The sequence below is a fragment of the Dromaius novaehollandiae genome, chromosome 23 (assembly GCF_036370855.1).
Source record: "Dromaius novaehollandiae isolate bDroNov1 chromosome 23, bDroNov1.hap1, whole genome shotgun sequence".
Lineage (NCBI taxonomy): Eukaryota > Metazoa > Chordata > Aves > Casuariiformes > Dromaiidae > Dromaius > Dromaius novaehollandiae.
The window spans coordinates 6,277,329-6,296,941 of NC_088120.1; the positions used below are offsets into that span (position 1 = coordinate 6,277,329).

Below are 19,613 nucleotides of genomic sequence, written 5' to 3' on the forward strand. Positions count from 1 at the left end.
GGCTCATTTCATTTTTAAGAAGTTGAAAGGCAGAACGCCAGGTGTTGTGCAGGGGTTTCTTTGTTCATTGTCACAGTTCAACATGAATTTGCAAAATACTTTGATTAAATCCATTCTGATTTTTCTTACAGAAACATTTCAGGTGACAACTTTTACCCAGAAGGCCCCACTTGTGGCAACTCCAACTAAACAATTTGATGTCAGCCTGAAGGGAAGCATTTCATTTCTACTCTCCTGAAGAAAAGAAATGAATGCTTCCAACAAAAATGACACTTTCAGGGGGAGATATTTTGCAGAAATCTTAATTTCTACAGAGATAAAATAGAACAAGGACATTTTTCATGGAAAAATCTTAGCCAAGTTAGGTTTACCTATGACCTCAGCTAAGGTTTGTAATTCCCTGTCCAGGTTGCAGCATCTGTTTTAAAGCATTGGACCAACATTTTCAAACACAGGCACTGAAGTGAACGGGCTAAAACATTTGCAGGCTACCTAGCTCCAGAAATCTGGCGGCAGAGTTTTGCTGCCGATACCCAAGCTGGGCCTCAGGAGCTGAAACCGAAGAGGTGGTGTAATTCAGCATGTGTTTCCTGACGTTGATGGAGTGACGTTAATTTATAGCAGCTGAGAACCTGGCCCTGTGCCCTCCTTTGTGCTCTGCCTGGCGCTGAACACTGGCCCTTAGTAAATCTTGTGCTGTCCCCTCCATATGGCCCTCTCTCTCTGATGGGGTTATTTGCTTAGATGTGATGGAAACTAGAGAAGTAGACATCTGTGCCAGCCGTAGCCTTTGTAACGGCGAGAGCTATGCTTTTAAATGACCATCTCCTAGCTACACGTCGGCACCGCATTGCATTTCTCCCACGGAAAGATTGAGAGCTGATTTATCACCATCAATCTCCCTTTCCAGCAGAGCCATTTTGAACTCACCTCTCCAGAGCAATAAACTCTTTTTTTCTCCTTGAAATCTTCTGAGGCAGCGAGACCCGCCATCTCCCTCCAACCTCAGCCAGTGGGACCTGCTCCAGCAGACCCAGAAAACCGTCCTGAGCTACGGTGAGATACACTCCTCTGCAGCAGGACCTCAGGTTCCCTGATTTGTGATGAGTGATGAGACCTCAGGGACCAGGAGCTCTTAAAGGCAGAGGGTGCTCGGCAGTTCTTCTCACACTGCTGCTTTTACTTGACTTATTTTAACTCCTTGTAGAGTGTGAGAGGTTTTTTTTCTGCTGCTAAAATTATTGCCCTTTACATTTGAGAAAGATAGATTAGACCTGCCATGTCCCTTCTCTGCAAGTCCCCTTTGATTCATCTCATTAGCGGATGCAGTCCAGGTCTCTGTGGGGTGGAGGGGAAGGGGAACTTCTCACCTCCACAGCTGCAGACCCAGTCCCAGCTCGTCCTCCTCAGCTGCAGGCCCACAGCTGAGACATCTGCATTAGAGGGAGCCTCTGTATCAGAGAAAAATGATGCTTGCAGGGAATTACTGATCCCTTCGTGGAAATCTTTTGACACGGCCTAAAGGTACATTTTGGACTGGCAAAGCAGGAGAGCTTCCAAGCTTACTGTGTGGGTAAAGGGTCTGCAGCCAAGTGATGCAAATTAGAGCAGACCCTAGGCTGGTCTGATTACAGCAGACCTGCCACCACAGTATCTCTTGCATGGGAATGAAGAACCATCCAAATGGCTTCTGACAGCTGGACTCACTCAAGCCTGACCCAGTTTTTCCAGGTTTGCATGATTTCCAGGTTTGCATGATTTCCTTGCACATCTTGGTGGAGAGAGCAACTAATGGGAAAACTGGACTCTGTGTGCTCCAAAGGCTGCAGAAGCAAAGTGCAAGAGCAAAGGGAGATGCTAAGGCTGGCCTGCTGCACCGAGCACAGCCACAGAGCTCAGCTCCCCGCACTGCTGCGAGCCGTGAAATTGGGAGCCAAACTTCACAGTTTGGATTTCGTTCTGGGAAAAACTGAACTGAAAGTGTGGACCTCAGTCTCTCAACGTTACTACTATTGCTATGACTGTATCAGCTAGAAACCCCAAGCATTCCTGCCTGCAGCAAAGCACTGCAGAAACCAAAAATATGAATGGTCCTTCCAAAAAGAGTTTACTGTCGTCTTGGCTAGTGGCCCATCTCATGTTTCGGGTTGAGCCAAATCCTAAAATCTAAGAAAAACCTCTGGCATTCCCCTTCTGTTTGAAAGGAAACTGCCGACACATCTCACCAATAATCATCCAGATCTAGGGGGAGGCTTTCAAATTTATGATGGGAGGCAGACTGCCAAGTCCCATTGATTCCCCAATGAAAATCTCTCAGTGAAAAATCCCTCATCCCCTGTCACCAGCACGAACAGTCGGGCTTTGCCCCTGCTGCCTGTTTTGTTCTATGGCCCTCATCGTCTTCAGGTCTGAATTCCTGTTGCTGTCCTACTGTTAGCACCGATTATGCAGAGTGGAAGAGGAAATGAACAGTGATTCCTGCGTGCTCCTAGACCAGCTCTACATGCTCCTGGATGACATGCCCTAATAGACTCTGTTTAACCCGCTTCTTACCTCCAAAATAAAATTTCTTGGAAGGGTAAAACAGTTCCGTTTCACCACCAGCTTTCGCCACTAGACTCTAACCTTCCCCTCCTGAACTTCTGCATTAGGCTCAGGCACGTCACAAGTGGGTGAGGGTAATGATTCATTTTCGGTATTTAAAGCCAGTCCAATAAATCCCTAAATGATTTTCTAACGGTGCAGTAAACTCCTCAGAACATAATCAATGCACATTAACAAAGCACTGGGAAGCCAAGAAGCCAGGGAGGAGGGCGGGGGGTGTAGAACACGTACCATGAATCTTTCCCATGTTGTTTTTATCGGTCAGAAACCTCCAACCCCCTCATTACGTTTGACATGTATAGACGAGAAATATCTTTTACAGCCATTCATAGCCTAGTCCAGGATTTTCAAAGGAGTCTATGGGAGCAGGAAGGTCTAGGCTGGGTTTTTTTAAGGAATATAAGTGCCTTAAGGTACAGGTGCACACAAAAAGGGATTTTTACAAATGTCAGAGAATCATAGAATAATTTAAGGTGGAAGGTACCTCTGGAGGTCTCCAGTCCAACCTCCTTCTCAGAGGAGGGCTAGTTTCAGCATTAGCCCAGGTTGCTCAGGGCCTTGCCAGTCAAGTTCTGAGTATCTCCAGAGTTGGAGGCTCCACCACCTCTTTGGGGGACCTGCCCCAGGGCTGCATGACCCTCCAGGGAAGAGGCCTTGCTACTTTGCAGCTTTGGGGGGTTCACCACATGCCAGGGCATTCGAAGGAGGCCCATTCCACAACGGAAAGCTTGTGCCAAGTCCTCTCCATCTTCTGGGACCCCATACGTAACAGGAACATGCCACTGTGTGACAGGCTGGGCAAGAAAGTGCTCGAGAGACCTGCTTGCTTTTTCTCCGTAGGTCAGTAAAATCAGTCAGTTCCAAACTAAAGATATTCATTTCACACCTGAAGGGGAAAATGGGCCTTTCCCTGAAAGCCAGACTTTGGATGCATTTCATCCATCCTAACTTAGGCAAATAAAAAAAAAAAAAAAGCACCTAAATCAAAACTAGACATTTTCAGCTCTCTTCATGATCCTTAGGGAGAAAAAGAGCAAATTATCTCATGCTACAACCGGCCCTAAGGTAGGCACTGGCCTGTGGTAACTGGCTCAGACTTGAACGTATATCAGCATTTCAAGTTAGGCCAGACAAAGTCTATGCCTGGAGCACCATCAGACCCCGAACAGGACTTGAGGGCATCCAGGCATCTCTCATTACGCTCGTTGTTTCGAGATCCAGAGACCCTGATTAGACACGGCGTCCTGTTGTGCCAGGAGCTGCACGCACAGAATCAATTCATGGCCCAAAAAAGACTGCCATAAAAACAGACAAGACAGACGGAGGCACAGAGATTTATGGAAAGTCACAGCAGGTCAGAAGCAGAGTTAAAACGAGAGCGCAGGCAAGTAGCAGGTCTGAGATTCCCTCAATTAATGCTTTTTCTTTTGCACTGAGGTACAAACCATACACTCCAAATGGCTCTAGTCTGGCTGCTCTGGCTGCCCTGGATTCAGGGCCTGGGAAGCTGGGAAGCCTGGTCCAAAGACAGCCGGGAGAGAGCCATAAGGGCCAAATACAGCCGAAACCCCAAGCTGCTGCCTGCCTCTCCCGAGACCCACAATTCGTTAACATCCCCAGCTTTCTGTCTCCTGTGCAATGACAGTACAATTTGCTCTGAAGCTGGGCAACCTCGCCAATTCCCACAGCCTTCCCTAACCTTTTCCCAAACATGTCATCCTTCGGAAAACAAGACATGTTACTATTGCCTCATAAGTTGTAATAGCAGATAGTATTACTGTTAGAAGCCATTAGATGAGTAATCATGCTAAATACGCTTTGCGTTCATTCTTACAGTGCTGTGTTTATGTTAATAGAATACTTGTAAATAGTATTAATTGTAATTGCGTCAATAATAATAACACAGTTGTGAAATGTTTATATAGCATCCATCTGCTCAGAGATCCACTGTGATAGATACGCCACAACCATCTGGCGTTGTTGGATGCGTTTGGCTCATCTTTATCGTTATGGCGAATCAGGCAGCCGTTTCCATCCCAGGAGCTCCCACTGGTTTTGACTTGCCAACAGCCGTAAATCACCCCTAAACTGCAGCCGCTCCTGAAGAGGAAGACGGGAGCCCACAGGCAAAAGTTGGGAACACCAAAATGTGAAGCCAGAGAGCTTCTTACTGCAATGTGCAAAGAGGCCCGGAGAGGGGAATCTAGAAAACCGCAGTGAAATAGCAGCGACATGTCACTGCAAAAGCACAGCCACTTTCAGAGCATTTAGCATTTTAGTTTCAATGGCTTTTAAAAGTAGTGCTTGCATGGCTTTGGCTTTGAAAGGAAGTCCTCTTTCCCTGCGTGGCTCAGGCAGTACCACGTTGGTGAGGTCCTCGCACTGCAGACACAGCACCTCGCTGGATGCTGCCGCCAAGGCTGTATCTAATGCCTGCAAAATACCCCCTGTGCAGGCCCCCACATCCAGATGATCTTATCGGCCTCCCTGCAAAAAGAGTCAGTAATACAGAGAAGGGAGGAGAAGAGCAGGGTGAGGGGAACATACTCCCTCCTCTTCCCCCAGCAAGGCCAGAGGTTGCAGAATGACCCAGAGATCCTGCAACCCTGCAAGGAAGCCACCTGCCCAAAACAGACCTACGCTGAATCGGCACTGAGCGTGGCCGTCTACAGCTGCATCTAGGTGAGCATGCCAAGTGCCTGGTGGAAATGGCTAAAACCTCTTGAAGGCCAGGCCTTGCTCAGTGTCCCCCTTCTTTTTTCTTTTTTTTTTTTTTTTTTTTTTTTTGTCACCCCTGTGACAAAAGCAAGAGCTTGAAGACAGGAGGAGCAATGAGTCTGTGCTCTTTCATCAGGAGGAAATTGGTTCTCCTCCCACACGAGGAGATGCCGTTAGAAGAAGCAACTGCAATAGCAGCTGTAACATCCTGGCCTGGCAGTTTTGGTCTCAGCTCCCATGTCGTGATCAGGATTTCAATTTGCATCTTTCTCAGCAGATCTCCCAACACAGTAGATCTGAAAAATATAGTTCTCAGGGGAATGATCTGTCAAAAGATTAATGTTCACTCCTACTTCTCTTCAATCCCTACGTACCCCCAGAGGAAGCTTCCCTTTCAGAGCTCAGCACTTTTGCTTATGCTGCGGCTGCACATACCCACAGGAAAACAAAGAGGAACTTGCAGGGAAAATTCACAGGCAGATACGGGTTCCTCAGGAAGGAGGTCTTGCAGGGACAGACAACCTGGCTGCAAAACCAGCCCCTCAGAAAGCTTGGATCTCCTGCTGGCTTTCATGGAGCCGCAGAAATCTCAGATTTCCTTCCAGAATTGAGATCCTTTACCGTGAATCCTCAAGCAATTCATTGGCTCCATGCATTAATTTCCTGACCTGGAAAGCAGGCATGGTGCTGCCTACCTGCCATTATGAAGACCTCTATGATATATGGGCAAGTCATCCAAACAGCACTTGCAGTTTTGGAAGAATCACTTTTACTTCCTTTAGCCAAGACAACCTAAAAAGGCCTGGTTGCTGGAAAGCTCCCAGTCCCGGCATCTGGAGCCACACTTTATTGCAAGCTGGGGACCCATTTTTGGATATCTTGACCTGGAGAGAGCAAATTCCAAGCAGTGCTTTTGTGCCATGCGGAAAGAGATGGTCTCTGAGTGAGGAGCGCCACAGAATTTGCTCACAAAGAAATATAAAGCAGAACATTTAAATTCCAAGACAGACAATGAGCTATTTCAGTGTAAATAGTAGAAATTAGCACTGACCGGAAAGCTGGTATTTATAAACCTCACATGAAAACTTCCTTTTATTACCCCTTTTGGGTTTTTAATACAAATTTTTTTGGGGCTCCATCAAAAATTTCTGTTTTGAGTCAAAAAAAAAAATTCTTTTGTTTCTTGTTAGAAACGGCATGTCAGGATAAAAGGGTTCATTCCAAGACAAACATCTTTCAAATATTCTCATCAAACAAGGAAACAGATTGTGCAAAGCTGGCATTTTTCTCTACAGAAAACACCAGTTTTGACCAAACCATCTTTTTTCCAATAAGAATGTCTTTCTTGTGAAAGTATATGTCTAGTTCTCACAGCTGTGTTGTTAAACGCAGCACATTCAGGAAAAGTGGCAAGACACGGGTTTTTCCCCACTCACCAGACGCACAAAGGATCTCAGGCTAAAATCAGGTGAAATAACGACACACGTAAAGAAAGAAAAAAAAGTTTCAAACCAACTCTCTTTTTTCACTCCTCCTGGCTCAAATGCAAGCTCTTCAAAGTTTGTCCTCTTATTGAGTTGAGTCATTAGTCTTCAGATAAGTGATGCTTGAGCCTTTGATTAAAATTACTGGGGAGCGCCTCTGCATGATTAAAGAGAGATAACACAATAAAAGGAAGAGGGCTTTACACCATTATTATGGCAAATAAGTGCAATTCCCAACCCGAGAGCTGCATCAACTTGTCTAATGTAATAAATGCTTCCCTTGTTGGAAATGTGTCAAATTAGACTTCAAGAAGTCAGCCTTCAGTTTTCAAAGGCCTTGAAGCTTTATGGGGGGCTTTGTGATTGCAAGCCTAATATGAGGAAAAGCTGGAAGGCGACGCTGCCCCATAGAGCAGGGCATCAGATGGAGCGATCCGTGCTTGTTAGTGGCTGACATACTCCAGAGTAACGACGTCTGCCAAGTCAAAAGGGTAGGAGTGGATGCAGACAGGCACACAGACGCGTGATACCAGCACAAGTAGTCTGGGGGGTAAAGGGGCGGATTTGGGAACCAGGAGAGGCAGATTCAGTCTGCTGCTCCGGCACAGATTCACTGCATGATATCAGGCAAATTGTCCGTGCCTTGGTACAGCAATGCACTTACACACGCGAAGGTCTGCCGAAGTCGGAGCCGCTGGCCACGTGCTCCCTGCAGTGAGCCTTACTGCAGGCTTGGTCCGGCTTGGGGACAGCAGAATAGTTCCTTTTTCTAGGGAACAAGCATCACTTCTAGTCTTCACCAAACAAGAATAATTGTTCTGAGGGAGAGAGAAAAAAAAAAAAAACATTTTTGTTCCAAAGAAACATCCACATAAGAAGTTATTTCAGAAAGGCTGCACCATCTGATCCCCCTGTGTAGACAAGCCTTGCGTCTCTGCTCTCCTCCTGGAAGAAAGAACCTTTCATTCCCTCCCTGGGCATGATGTGGGGCTATATTCTCTAACTGTAGGTGCTAAGATATTACACTGCTGGTAGCTGGTAAAAGTGTAGTCTGATCACTCACAGAAGCATCCTGTTTGTGGCTTAAAAGATACTAGTTTATCATGCAAATGATATGTCAACAGAATAGCTGCACTTGGCAATACTTCCCAAAGTAAATTAAGCAGTTAAACATGCCATGTGTAATATTAAGGAGGTTGTGTGTTACATATAATAAGAGATCAAGCCAAGTTGTCAGAAAGCCAGGTTTCCTTAGGAATCTGAAATTTAATTCAGGAGAACGAAGGTGTGTAAAACTTCCCACTCAAGCGATGAAGGGCTGGTGAGGTTTGAGAGAATTGGGGTTATATTCCTGCCCAGACACCTCGAGGGCACATGGTCTCAGCTGCCAACCCACGAAGGTTTAATCCATGAGAGGAATGGTCCAGTCTCAGCTTCCCCATTGGCATTTCAAGAACGGGGGCATGCTGAGGGCTTGCCTTGTGCATTTTTCACAGCTTGAGTTCAGTGCATCTGGGAACCATTTGCAAGGGTAAAAATAATGCATGATCCAATCTTCTCAAGGCTTTTCACTTTCAGGAAGGTGGAAATACCAGGCAGGAAGAAAAAAAAAAAAAACTCTTGGATTATTTCAGCTTCACAAATTACTCCCAGAGGCAAGTAAATGTTGTAAAAGACATACACAAATATTCAGATTCAAGTTTAACCAAATACCAAGACATTTGGATTTATTCAAGTGTCAGCAGCCCCCAAGCTTTCTTAGTTATTTCAGGCTCCCTTACATCAGCAAATGTTTTCTGTTTCACGGAAACTCAAAGTCAAACCTGGGGGCTCAAAGGGCCTGAAAGAGCCAAATAAAAATGTTCCCTGACTGCCCCATGAACTAGCTCATTAAACTCCAGGCCTCACACTGGTCTCCAAAGTGAGAATGGCTCCAGTGATTTATGGAGAACCAAAGCTAAAATCCTGTTCATTTATAAAGCTGATGTTTGCTTTTAGGGTGTTTGTTTTTAAAGGAAAGTAATGGAGTAAGCTATCAAGACCAGTCCTCCCCAGGCCCACCTTGCCTGCGATTTCAGTGCTGCTGCCAGGGACCTCCTCCTCTCCCACACCTTCAGCCTCTTCCCAAAACCCTAACTCATTTGGCACCTAATGTGTTCACAGGCACCCACTTTATTTTGAAGAGAATCTCATTTTCTTATCTCATTTATGCTCCAAATGTCAAGACCCCTGTGAGTCTTTAGGCCAATACTTCTCACACATCTTAATAATGCATCCCTCCCCCCTGCACAGACGTGCACGCATTCCTCATGGTTTCCTTCCCTCAGGGCCCCATGGGCCTGAAGAGACAATAAAATGTCAGTGTTGGAGGTGTTTCTTAGGCACTTCCTAACAGTTCCTGACCCTGTTTAAACCCCTGGAATAAACAAACTAGGATGTGTCATATAACCATGGCAAAAGACCTTTTTGAGTTAATTGCTTCCAAAATATCTGATGGTAGGAAATCCACCACTGCCTAAGGCAATTTGCCCAAATCGTCTCCTTCACTGTTAAAAAACGTCATCTTACTTCTGGGCTGGGTTGTCCTGGCAACACCTTCCAGTCCCTGATTCTTGTGAAGCTTTTTCCGTGCTGTGAAGCTCTCCAGTGCTACCGTTCTCTTCCCTGCAGGTGTAACGGTGCCATCAGCCAGCTGTGAATCTTCTCTTTGGTAAACTGAGCAAATCACACTCCTTGATTTGCTCTCGGAAAGGTGTGGCATCCTGTTCATTAGTCATTTTTCTGGCTCTTCTTTGAATCTCCTCAAATATTTCCACACCCTTTCGGAACTGCAGACATCAGCGTCAAATACAGAAATAAAATAACCTTCCAACTCAGGACTGACCACAGGATCACAAGCTGTCCATCAAGGACCTACCATCTTCCAAGGGCTTTTCTGAGTCATCAGTTATCCCATGCTGCCAGTATGGTCTGCATTCCCTGGTTCCACAGCTGGGCTTCCTTCCCCAACTTTAACCATCTAAAAGTTGTAAGTTTTAAATCCAACCTACTCATCTAGCTTGTCTCTACTATCAGGAGAAAGAAACAGGCATCTCCAAAAGTGATTCATCCCATCCTAAGGGATATCTGAGTTACGTTGAACAGCTCACGCTCTGGAGGTGCCTCCACCCTTCTTAGGACTAGAAAGGGACCCCACATAACGAACTTTTAGATGGCCTAAGTTAAGTGAGATGAATGGCCTGACATTTGATCGTATCAAAATGTAGAATTTCCTGGATCCAGGGCTGCCAAGCAATCCTGAAGCTCTATATCGTTAACCAGGGCTCTGTAAAGGCCACATTTCTTCCCTGGTCTTTGTGTCACTTTCAATATTTGTCGATGAGGGTTTAATGGACTATTTTCTTTTTTTTCCCCCGACTCGTTGGAGACACTAAATGCGATATGGTCAAGACCAGTCCTATAGGGTCTCCACGAGGAACAAAGCTGTTTGACTTGGATTTGCCCTTCAGGATTCCCTTTAAAAACCTTTAACAAAACCCATCCTTTTAAGGTTATAAAACCTCATCCATTAGGCTCCTTTGAAAATTCCAACTATAAATCTTTCAGGTCCAATCTATTCCCCGTGCAGCTTCCCTGAAATCACCCTGGTTGCTCTGAAAGCTCAGTAAGACAGGGATGGGGTCAGGGAGAGAAGGGTCCGGCTCCGGCTGTACTCAGAGCCATCCTGCCCAGGACGTTCTCCATCTCCTGCACTCAGGTCCCTCCTATCTGTGTTGACCTACAGCAGACTCCCAGCAGGACTCATAGCTTCCAAGCCGATAATTTTAGGTCTTTGCTTTCTAACACCCACAGACTTGGAGATACAGCCCGCTGCCTCACTGCAGCTTAAATGCTTTCTAATGGCCTCAACCCAGAGATTAACACTGAGCCAATTCACTTTGAAACCCTTCCATAAAAATGCCTTCTGCAAACAGATTTGTTTCATTATCATTGGGCCCGAAAGTGCCTGAAGTAACAAACAACTGCAAACTCCTTCAAATTTACTGTGCCACTAGATCTGCACTTCGTTTAAATCCCACGTACCTGGGCGCATGTGTCGTGGGGGGACAGGCAAGGGAGGGAAGGGTGGAGAGCTCTGGTGCAACGTATCAGTGATTATGGAGCAATAAATATTAGATGGAGGATCTATGATAACATCTATTACAGCTCTATGAAATATTGATAGCGTCTGAATACATATTGCCTCCTGAACAGCTCGTTCCGGAGATGTTTAATGAAAGACATCTGTCGTTTTATCCTTGAATCTACATGCAGGCAAAACTCAGTCTCTATCGACACTGTAATCTCAGTAAGGGTTTCCAGAGCCACAAGGAAATGGCATGAAAAACACAGGCTCACCTACCTGGGGGGGTGGAGGGGAAAGAGAGAGTCTGGGTTATGTACATGGAGTCTTTCATTTTGGAAATGAATTAACTTTGTGCTGCTCCAAAAATCTATCCCTGCCCAGACAACTGGCTTCCTTTACTGGGACCAATAAAAGACTGCGTAGGATGCAACGATAAAATGGTGGGAGAGAATGGGGCTCCCAGGAAAATCAGCTCATGCTTCAAACATTTATCCCCGACCAGGCACTTCTCACCATTCAACCCCTGCGTACAGCACCAGGGCACAACATCCCTGCTCTGCATGATCCAAACACACTAAACCCTGACACATTTTAACCCCAAATGCCACAGCATATTCCCAGATTAATGACATATGTTATTTCTCCCCTCGTAAAGTCTCTCCAAGCACACATGCCCATACATGCACACAAGCCCTGCAAATGCTTTTAATCTTTTTATCACAAAAGTCACCTTCCTTTTAACCCGTCTGCCAACACAAAGCCCAGTCGCCCCTGCTAAAATCTTCCCAACACAGGGAGATCAAAACAAACATCTCCATGCACATTTTACAGACACAGCTAAAACTCTCTCTTTCCTTACGCACAAAACCCAAATGCACCGTCACACACAGCTGTCTCGAGTTGCAGATCTCAGACACACAGCAGTGACACTCCCCACAAAGGCCTTCCAAACATGAAGAAACACGGTTTTGTATTGCAGCTCCACACACAGCTTTCAGGCTGCTATTTGCGCTCTGTCCCAGATCGTCCATTCTCCTCTTGGCCCATGGTGCAGTGAAACTTGGGCAAGGAATGCAGGAAATGCAAACCGGATAGTTACATTTTGGGAAAAGAAGCCTTTTCCTTCCACAGTTCCCTTCTTGCTCTCTTGGGAAAACAAAGGTTTTCTCTGGCTGTCCTACAGCATCTTCACAAAAGAAGGAAAGTCCTTATACGAAAATCTGTACTGAGATCCTGTCCTCTACAATTGGATTCAGGGATAAAATTCCCACAGGCTGCCCAGGGATGGGCCTAAGCAACTGTTCATCCCAGCAAAAATTTCAATACTTGACTGTAATCCTCTTTGCTCATTTTCTGAGTGTTTCTGGTTCAAACCAAGAGAGATCCCCCTGGCAAAGGGCTTGTTCCAGATTCACTCTGTTGATCCTGAGAGCAGAAGGTGATCCTCTGCCAGGAAGATGGAGCTATTTAGCACATCGGGAGGGACTGGTTTGGCACCAGCTGCTCTTGGCTGGGTCAAAGTTCCCGCAAAGAGCAGTGCACTGAACCTGTGTCAGGCAGGCTGAGCCGAGCCTGTTATTATTGCTTATTTTCTGTTGTGGTGTCAAAGTTGAATCAAGAGGAACAAGAAGAAAGCTTGTTCTGTTCAGAAGTGAGATATAATTGGAGAGCAATGACCTTTCCTCACCCACAGAGAGAAGATGCACTGTGAAAGCACAGTACAAGGCACTGTAGGCTTCAGCTACTGTGTTTTGTCCCAGTTCGGTCCTTGTCGAGGGCAGCCTTCACCTTAAGGGTCTGGCTGCCTTCTTCGTGGGTGGGAACGCGTGTTTCTACTGATCCTGCACTGACCTGCTGGACCACAGCCCCGGGAAGAGGGCAGACCTCCCAGAGCTTTGCCCTGGTGGCTCATCTCCTACCCAAGCCCGAGACCAACCTGCTAATTAAAGTGAAGCAGCAAAAGCGTTTTGGAAACCAGGCAACAGGTGTTTTTATTTCCAGACTAGTAATTCCAAATGTTCACATCTGACTGCTGCTAAATAGGACAGAGCAATAGGAGCATCAACAAATACCCTTTCCTCTTTCCTGGACAAAGCCTGCAAAGCTGCTTTCAGCCCAGTTAACCACAGGTTTTGACTATAAACTCTTCCATGGACCTGCCCCTCAGCACCTCCTGGCCCTGCTCCTGCACATTCGTCTTTAATTAATCCTTTCACCTTAGGTCTTGCCTTTAGAAAGCTCAAGGGACTACCAAACTGAGCCTCCTGAATTATCTTCCTAAGGATGAAATCCTAATGACACCTTCTTATCGCCCTGCCTCTGTTCCCCCCCACACAGGATCCTTCAGCTGAATTCTGGGCACTCAGGACAACATCAAAACAGAAATCAGAAACAAATGTGATACTTCAGACACATGTTTTCTGCAACACTTCATAAGATCAATAGCCGCTTACAAGCAACACTTCCTTGGAAACATTTTCCCTTTCTAAGTACTGTTTTATCCACCCAGCAACAGCAACAGTCACTTAGGAGTAATACAGCACCTCTCCCACAATTTGTTGCCATGTAGGAGAGTCTACTGCATTTATGAAACCATAATACGTGGCACTCCCTTGTTCTCTGAATTAACGAAGGGTGCAGTTGTGTTTCTCTTTTCTGACGCAGCACGAGGAATCCCAACACCAGAATCCGCTCTGCTTTTCACGCAGTGAAGCATCTCCTTCACAGCCTGGGCCCAAGAAACTGAAGGCACTGTAAAACGATCGACAGAGCCGACCTTTGCTCCTGTCCCTCATTATTCCTGTGTCCAGAGCTGAAACGGAAGCGTGGCCACAGGGCTCTGATTTCTCCAAAATGCTCAACCCTTTTTGGCTCCTACTTTCTACAAACATCTAAAACAGAGACATCCAAAGCTAGCGAGCACTTTGGGAAGTCTAGGCTTTGGTCGTTCACTTCCAGGAGTGGAGCAGGGCACTGCTCCAGCAGAGGTTGGCTTTTCCTGGAGGCATTCCCGCTGCCTGGGGAAAGCAGAGGCAGCAGTCTGGATACGAGCAATCTCAAGGCTATGCCTCGAGCACTGACTCCAGCCTTGCTGGCCAGGCAGGCAGCAGTGCTGCATGGACAGTGCGGTCAGAGCCAACCCTAGCAAGGTGGAGCGGGCTGGAGAGGCTGAGGGCACTGCCAAGCTGCATCCTACACGTCCCATCAAGAGTCCTCGGGCTGGATCTGGCTGGAAGGCACAAGGTTTGCGGATATCCCATGGCTTTGATTCCTCTCATCTCTCAACTAGTGTCCAACTATTCAGGGATTTAGGAACACAGGGAGGCTTACAGCCCTTCAGTCTTCCCCTATATGGGCTGTAAGGCAAGAGCAACATCGCACACCATGGTCATAGGGAGACCACCTATAATAAGATCTCAAGAAAGGCATGAGGGTACTAATGTAATGCAAGTGATACATGAAAATCCACTTTTGTTTTTTTTTTCTAGTCTCATTTCTTAGTCTAAAAATATGTCTTCAGTGAAAACTCAGTTTAGCTTTATAAGCTTAGCTTCTTAAGAAATTGGCTCAATTTTAGCACTGTTATTTTATGAAAATGAGAGTAAGATCTTGCCTCTTCCAGTAAATTATACCACTTTCTACTCGAGGTTTTAAACCAATTTAGTGAGCAACCTGAAAGCCCTTGTGTGGACATTTCTTACTATGGTAACACAAATGGGGTATAAATCACATATTTAGCTACATCAACACAGATTTAGATAGTCGTGTAAGAAAGACTAAACGAAACCTCAAACCGTACTGTTTGCTCGCTCGTTAGATTACTTTCCCAGCCCCAGTTTGGGAGCACAGTCCCAGACTCTCATCTCAACCAGGTCAGGAGCACATAATTTACCTGAGGAACAACCCAGATGTGCACTGCTGCTTGGCCCTGCCCTTCCCCTTCACTAAGAGGCTGGTCCATAGGCCCAGCTCATCTCTTCCTGGCCCCTGATGAGGATTTTCTGCCTGAGCATGCACACTGCAAAGGCAGCAGCAGAGAACAACCCTTTGCCCTTTCCCAGCCCACCCTGCCCTGTCTTCCATCATTTGCTACAGCAGATTTCTTCCACCTCCCTCCATCGACCCCTTTTCAATGGCATTTCCATTCCTGCTGCCAAATGAATGCTCAGGAGCACGGAGACAGTAAAACATTGCTGTAATGTCCCTTGCTGATGCGTAGTCTCCTCCCATTATTGGTATAGCAGCATCAGGTTACATGCTGTTAATAGCCTTTCCACTTGTTTATAGCTTCTCTGGCATCGTTCCTGGATTTAGCACTGCTGTTTTACTTCCACTGACTGCTTCGGGGACAACCTCCCTTCCAGCAGCGGGACTCACGTGCCATGTGTGCGATGTGTAATTCAACACGCGGGAACTGGTCGGGGGGCATTACCAGCAACAAGCACATCAAAAACACATCATGACAATGCCAGGGAACCTAATCGTGGATTGTGTGAGTTGTTTTGGTTTCTTTTTCTTTTTTTTTTCCCCCTTTTTTTTTGTGAGAGTGAGTGAATAATTCATAGGCAAACCATTGACATGATAAATTCCTCCATTTCTTCTCTTTTGTGAATTGGCTGTGAACAGCTTTCCAATTCCTCCCCTCCGCATTTTCATTATCTAGAATTATTCACTAAACAATTGCCTGGAATAATTCTGGGGAGCAAATTCTCTGCCGGGGACGTCTGTGCTGACGTCAGTGGAATTAATGCCAGCAGGAGCTTTGGTTCAGAGGCGACAGGCCGTCCACAAGCCTTTCATCGCAAGGATTTGGGCTCTAGGTTTTGAGCCATGCTGATTAGCTGTGTCGGAGGACAGAGGTTGGAGGGTCCTGCTCGCTCTTCTGGAAGACAAGCAGAGTTCTGCAAACCAGGTTTCCATAGTGAATACTCATGTTTGCAAATTAGCCGTGGTTTGAAAATGCTGAGATGCAATGATATCTTGTACCGGTGCTTCTAACAGCGCTCTGCCGGCACGTTTCATCTCCAGCCCTGCAGGACAGACAGGAACAAAGTCCGATTCCTACATTTCCATTGCAGCTGCTGCGAACGAGCCCTTCCCTTTCCAGGAACGCTGCTCACAGCGCCGTACAGACCCTGCGAATCCACCGCCAGCCTCACCAGTAGAGCTCACTGTCTTTGATATTCATGGGAAGTGAAAGAAAACAACTGAAGGTTTGCTTTTAATTTCATGGGAAACATTTGAAAGTGCTTTTGGCTCAGTTCTGCACTTCATTTATTCCTTTACAGACTGACCCAAACCCCATACGAACAACTGAATGTCTTTGGTATACCCAAGCTCTGCCCCAGAAAAAGCCCTCGACATTTATCTGCCTGCAGTCTCCAATAAGTTAAAGCTGGCTGACCTAAAATGCTGAATTCTGAGGAACCTCTAACTGATGATTCCTGGTATCTGAAAGGAATTGTCTGGGGTGTATTTGCTGTATTTATTTATTGTAAATGAGGCATCTGACACAATGAGATCATAAGCGATTTCCAGCTCTCTCCAAATCAACAGTAGGGTTCCAATTCCAAGCCTCACAATATAATCAATTGTACTGGAAAACTTTCTGTGCTGATTGTCAGTAATTTGCAACACAACTTAGAGGGAGAGAATTGCTTGCAGTTCTCCCCCTCATCTGCTCAGGAAAATCACCCGTGTGTGTTGCGCAGCTCAACAAGACTATCATGATCTTAAAGACCTGCAGATCTGGGATCTCCTTTCTTTGAAACGTTTTGGGTCAGTGGCAAAATATAAATGCCCTATCTGTATTTCCCATTCCATCATGGTCAAGGTATTAACTGCTTTGATCATTTCTCTGACTCAGCTTCTCTTTTCTTCACATCAGGTCCCTGCATTTAGATTTAAATTAATTCCTGTCATCATCCTAGACATGTGTGTTTACAGCTGACAAAATTTGCCACAAATGACAATGGCTCATAAATGCAATCCTGATTTCTGCGAAAATTTGGATCTTTCCTTGCTGCAAAAATCTCTCTAGTTAAACGTTCTCCAACTGTACAGACGTGAATTTCACACCAAGGAAATACAACTGCAAACTGGCAAGGTTTAGGTCTGTGGTACCACAGATAATTGCCCAAGCAAGCTGAAAAGAGCTTCCTGTACAGCTGAAATCTTCAGACATGTTCCTCTTTAAATCCCTCCTTTGGCGTACTGCTTCCACCCACTCCACCATCTTGCAGTAGGGCTGCGTGAATGTTGTTAGCAATTTGTAACCTATTCCCCTTAGATGCAAGGGTTCCTCGTATGCTTTGTTGCTAAAAGCAAACATCCCACCAGGGATGCTGCGCCTTCAGCTTGCGCTCGAGCAGATGGGAAGGAGGTGAACGCCAACGCCAGGCAGTGACGTAGCAGAAGCTCCCTTCAGAAGAGACCGGTGCTGCAAAGGCAGGCAGATCCCCAGCCAACGTGTGCAACGAGCTCATTAGCCTGATCCCGCGTTTCAGCAAAGGATCAGGGCATATCCATGGTTATACACGTACAGCCCCACACTCAAGAGGGACATCCCCGTGCCGCAGACTGGCATATTGCCTATATGGTGCTGCTTTCCCTGCCCGCTACCTTACGATCCTGGAGTCTTGGAAAATCCCGGTTCTAGTTCAAGGACCCCCATCATGTAATTTACCATCAAACACTATCTAGTCCATTGTGCTTAAGCCAAACAAATACAAAACTCAGAGAGAAAGAGAATGCAATGCAAACCACGGTGTTTAGTCCAAGACACCACAGCCATGTCATTCCTACATTAATACAGGCTGCCATCATGTGCCTGAGGTACAGAGTTGTGGCATCATCTTGGACCAAATCATAGCTTGGAGAACTGCAGATGGCTGATGCAAAGGCAATTATCCCTTGTTCTTTTACAATGCAAATAACAGCTGTGGCCTGGTGCCTCAGTTTCCTCATTTGGAGGAGGCGATGTGACAACTTTGAGATGTGAGGGTGAGAAGCACTCAGCAAGAGTGAGAAGTCCGTGCTGTGCTTCTGCTTCATGCCATTTTACACCACTTTAAACTACTGATTTCCATCCAGGGCTTCAGAAAGCAATAGCACAAATCCCCATTTTAGAAAGAGAAAAGCCTAAGGACATAAGAAAGTCCAGATTTTTTTTTTTTTTTTTTTTTTTGGCATCTAACCTCTGCTGATATCAAGGATGGCTAAAGCCCTCTTGAAAACCAGCGTGCCTCTCTGCACCGCTTCATGCAGCTCTGTGCAGGCACCCAAGCTAGCACCAGAACCAGAAGCCAAAAATGGTATTAGCGGGGTGCTGCAGGCAAGCTTGTTGGAGAGGCAGGGCTTCTTAGCCCAGGCACAGCACCATGCTCGCGTGGTCACACCGGTGCTGAAAACCGATAACTGATAGCACGAGGTTGCACTGCACTGGGCAGACAGGCCCTAAATCAAAGTCTACCATGAGGCTGGGAGCTGAACCCAGAGCAGATCCTGGTCATGCAACTCCCTGTTCATTCCCTGACCTCTGAGCCGCTCAGTGATGACACTATTTGCAGTCAACCTGCACAACAGACCCATATGTCGGACGTGTGCTGTGTTACTGGCCTTCTGCTGAACATGCTATGGGAAAGCAGGAAAACACCTCTCTCCCTCTGCTGGGCCCTGGAGGACAAATCTTACCTGCTTAGGGCAGAAGATACTTGCGTGCCTCCTGACCTCGCCTGGTGCATTTGCAGATCCTCCTCGTGTAAGCCGGTTCTGGGCTTCTTTCAGCAGGAAGAGACAGATCTCCATCAATATTCAAGGCACACAGCAGGCAGGGAGAGAAGAGACAGGTAGGAAGAGCCTCTCAGCCACAACAATATGAATGAATCTTTCTCGGAGGCAGGGAAGGAAGATAGTTGTTTGCAGGGTCTGTGTTCTGCTGCAGGCATCAGCCACGCTCTGCTCTTACAGAGTCCTTTAGTCCCTGGCCAGCCTGTGCTTGCTTTGTGCCCCAGCCCAGGCCTGCAGCCTGTGACTGGGGGCCCTGGAGCTGTTCCAGGGCTTTGCACGCCACAAAGCAGGCATGGTTCTTTTAATTAGCCTGAAAATGTAAATGAGCATGGCGTGTGCCCAGGCCCCTCCTGCAGAGCCCATGACAAAGTGCTGCACGCTTCTTGGATCACTGTCAATAAACGGAGAGGACATTCGACACCAAGGCTGCCAGCAGCGGGTTCGCAGACAGGTTCAATGGTACCTGAGGAGCAGCAAGCACCGTCTAGCAGGTGATACCAACCAGCTCCCACAGCAGCTCCCTGGGGTTAATAAGCACTGGGCCCTACCTGCACCCGGCTGAGGGACCACCCCACTGTTGTCTGCTGGGACCACAGGTGAATCATCCCCTAGGACCAAGACGAGCATCCTGGCACAACCAACACCAGCCTACCCACCCATCCCCACAAATTCCTGGCCATGATTCCAACCATGCATCCAACCTTTCCCCTCAACATTTTCTTCTGCCTGTTTCTTCAGCCCCTTTTCTGTCTGTCTGCACATCTTTAAGATAAAGAAATTGGCATTTATCTTGTCTTATCCACTCTGCAGAAGTCCCTCTGTCCTTTCTTCCCATAGCTATCATTCCAGCCCCAGTGTCTCCAGCACACAATGAGGACACAGGCAAGCAACCT

The 19,613-nt window shown here is 46.6% G+C and overlaps 1 long non-coding RNA gene across 3 annotated transcripts; it reads right to left on the reverse strand.

Annotated features, from left to right (window-relative positions):
• Window positions 1-3,922: 3,922 nt before the first annotated feature.
• On the reverse strand, window positions 3,923-18,865 carry LOC112981206 (uncharacterized). 3 transcript variants are annotated; one of them, XR_003258643.2, is made up of 4 exons: window positions 18,625-18,865; window positions 7,471-7,624; window positions 6,839-6,963; window positions 3,923-5,618 (listed from the first exon to the last, which is right to left on the reverse strand). It is a non-coding gene; the product is annotated as an uncharacterized LOC112981206 (long non-coding RNA). The 3 variants fall into 3 exon arrangements; XR_010392657.1 differs by lacking the exon at window positions 3,923-5,618 and having other exon boundaries at window positions 6,674-6,963; XR_010392658.1 differs by lacking the exons at window positions 3,923-5,618; window positions 18,625-18,865 and adding an exon at window positions 12,032-12,314 and having other exon boundaries at window positions 6,674-6,963.
• Between the last annotated feature and the right edge of the window lie 748 nt (window positions 18,866-19,613).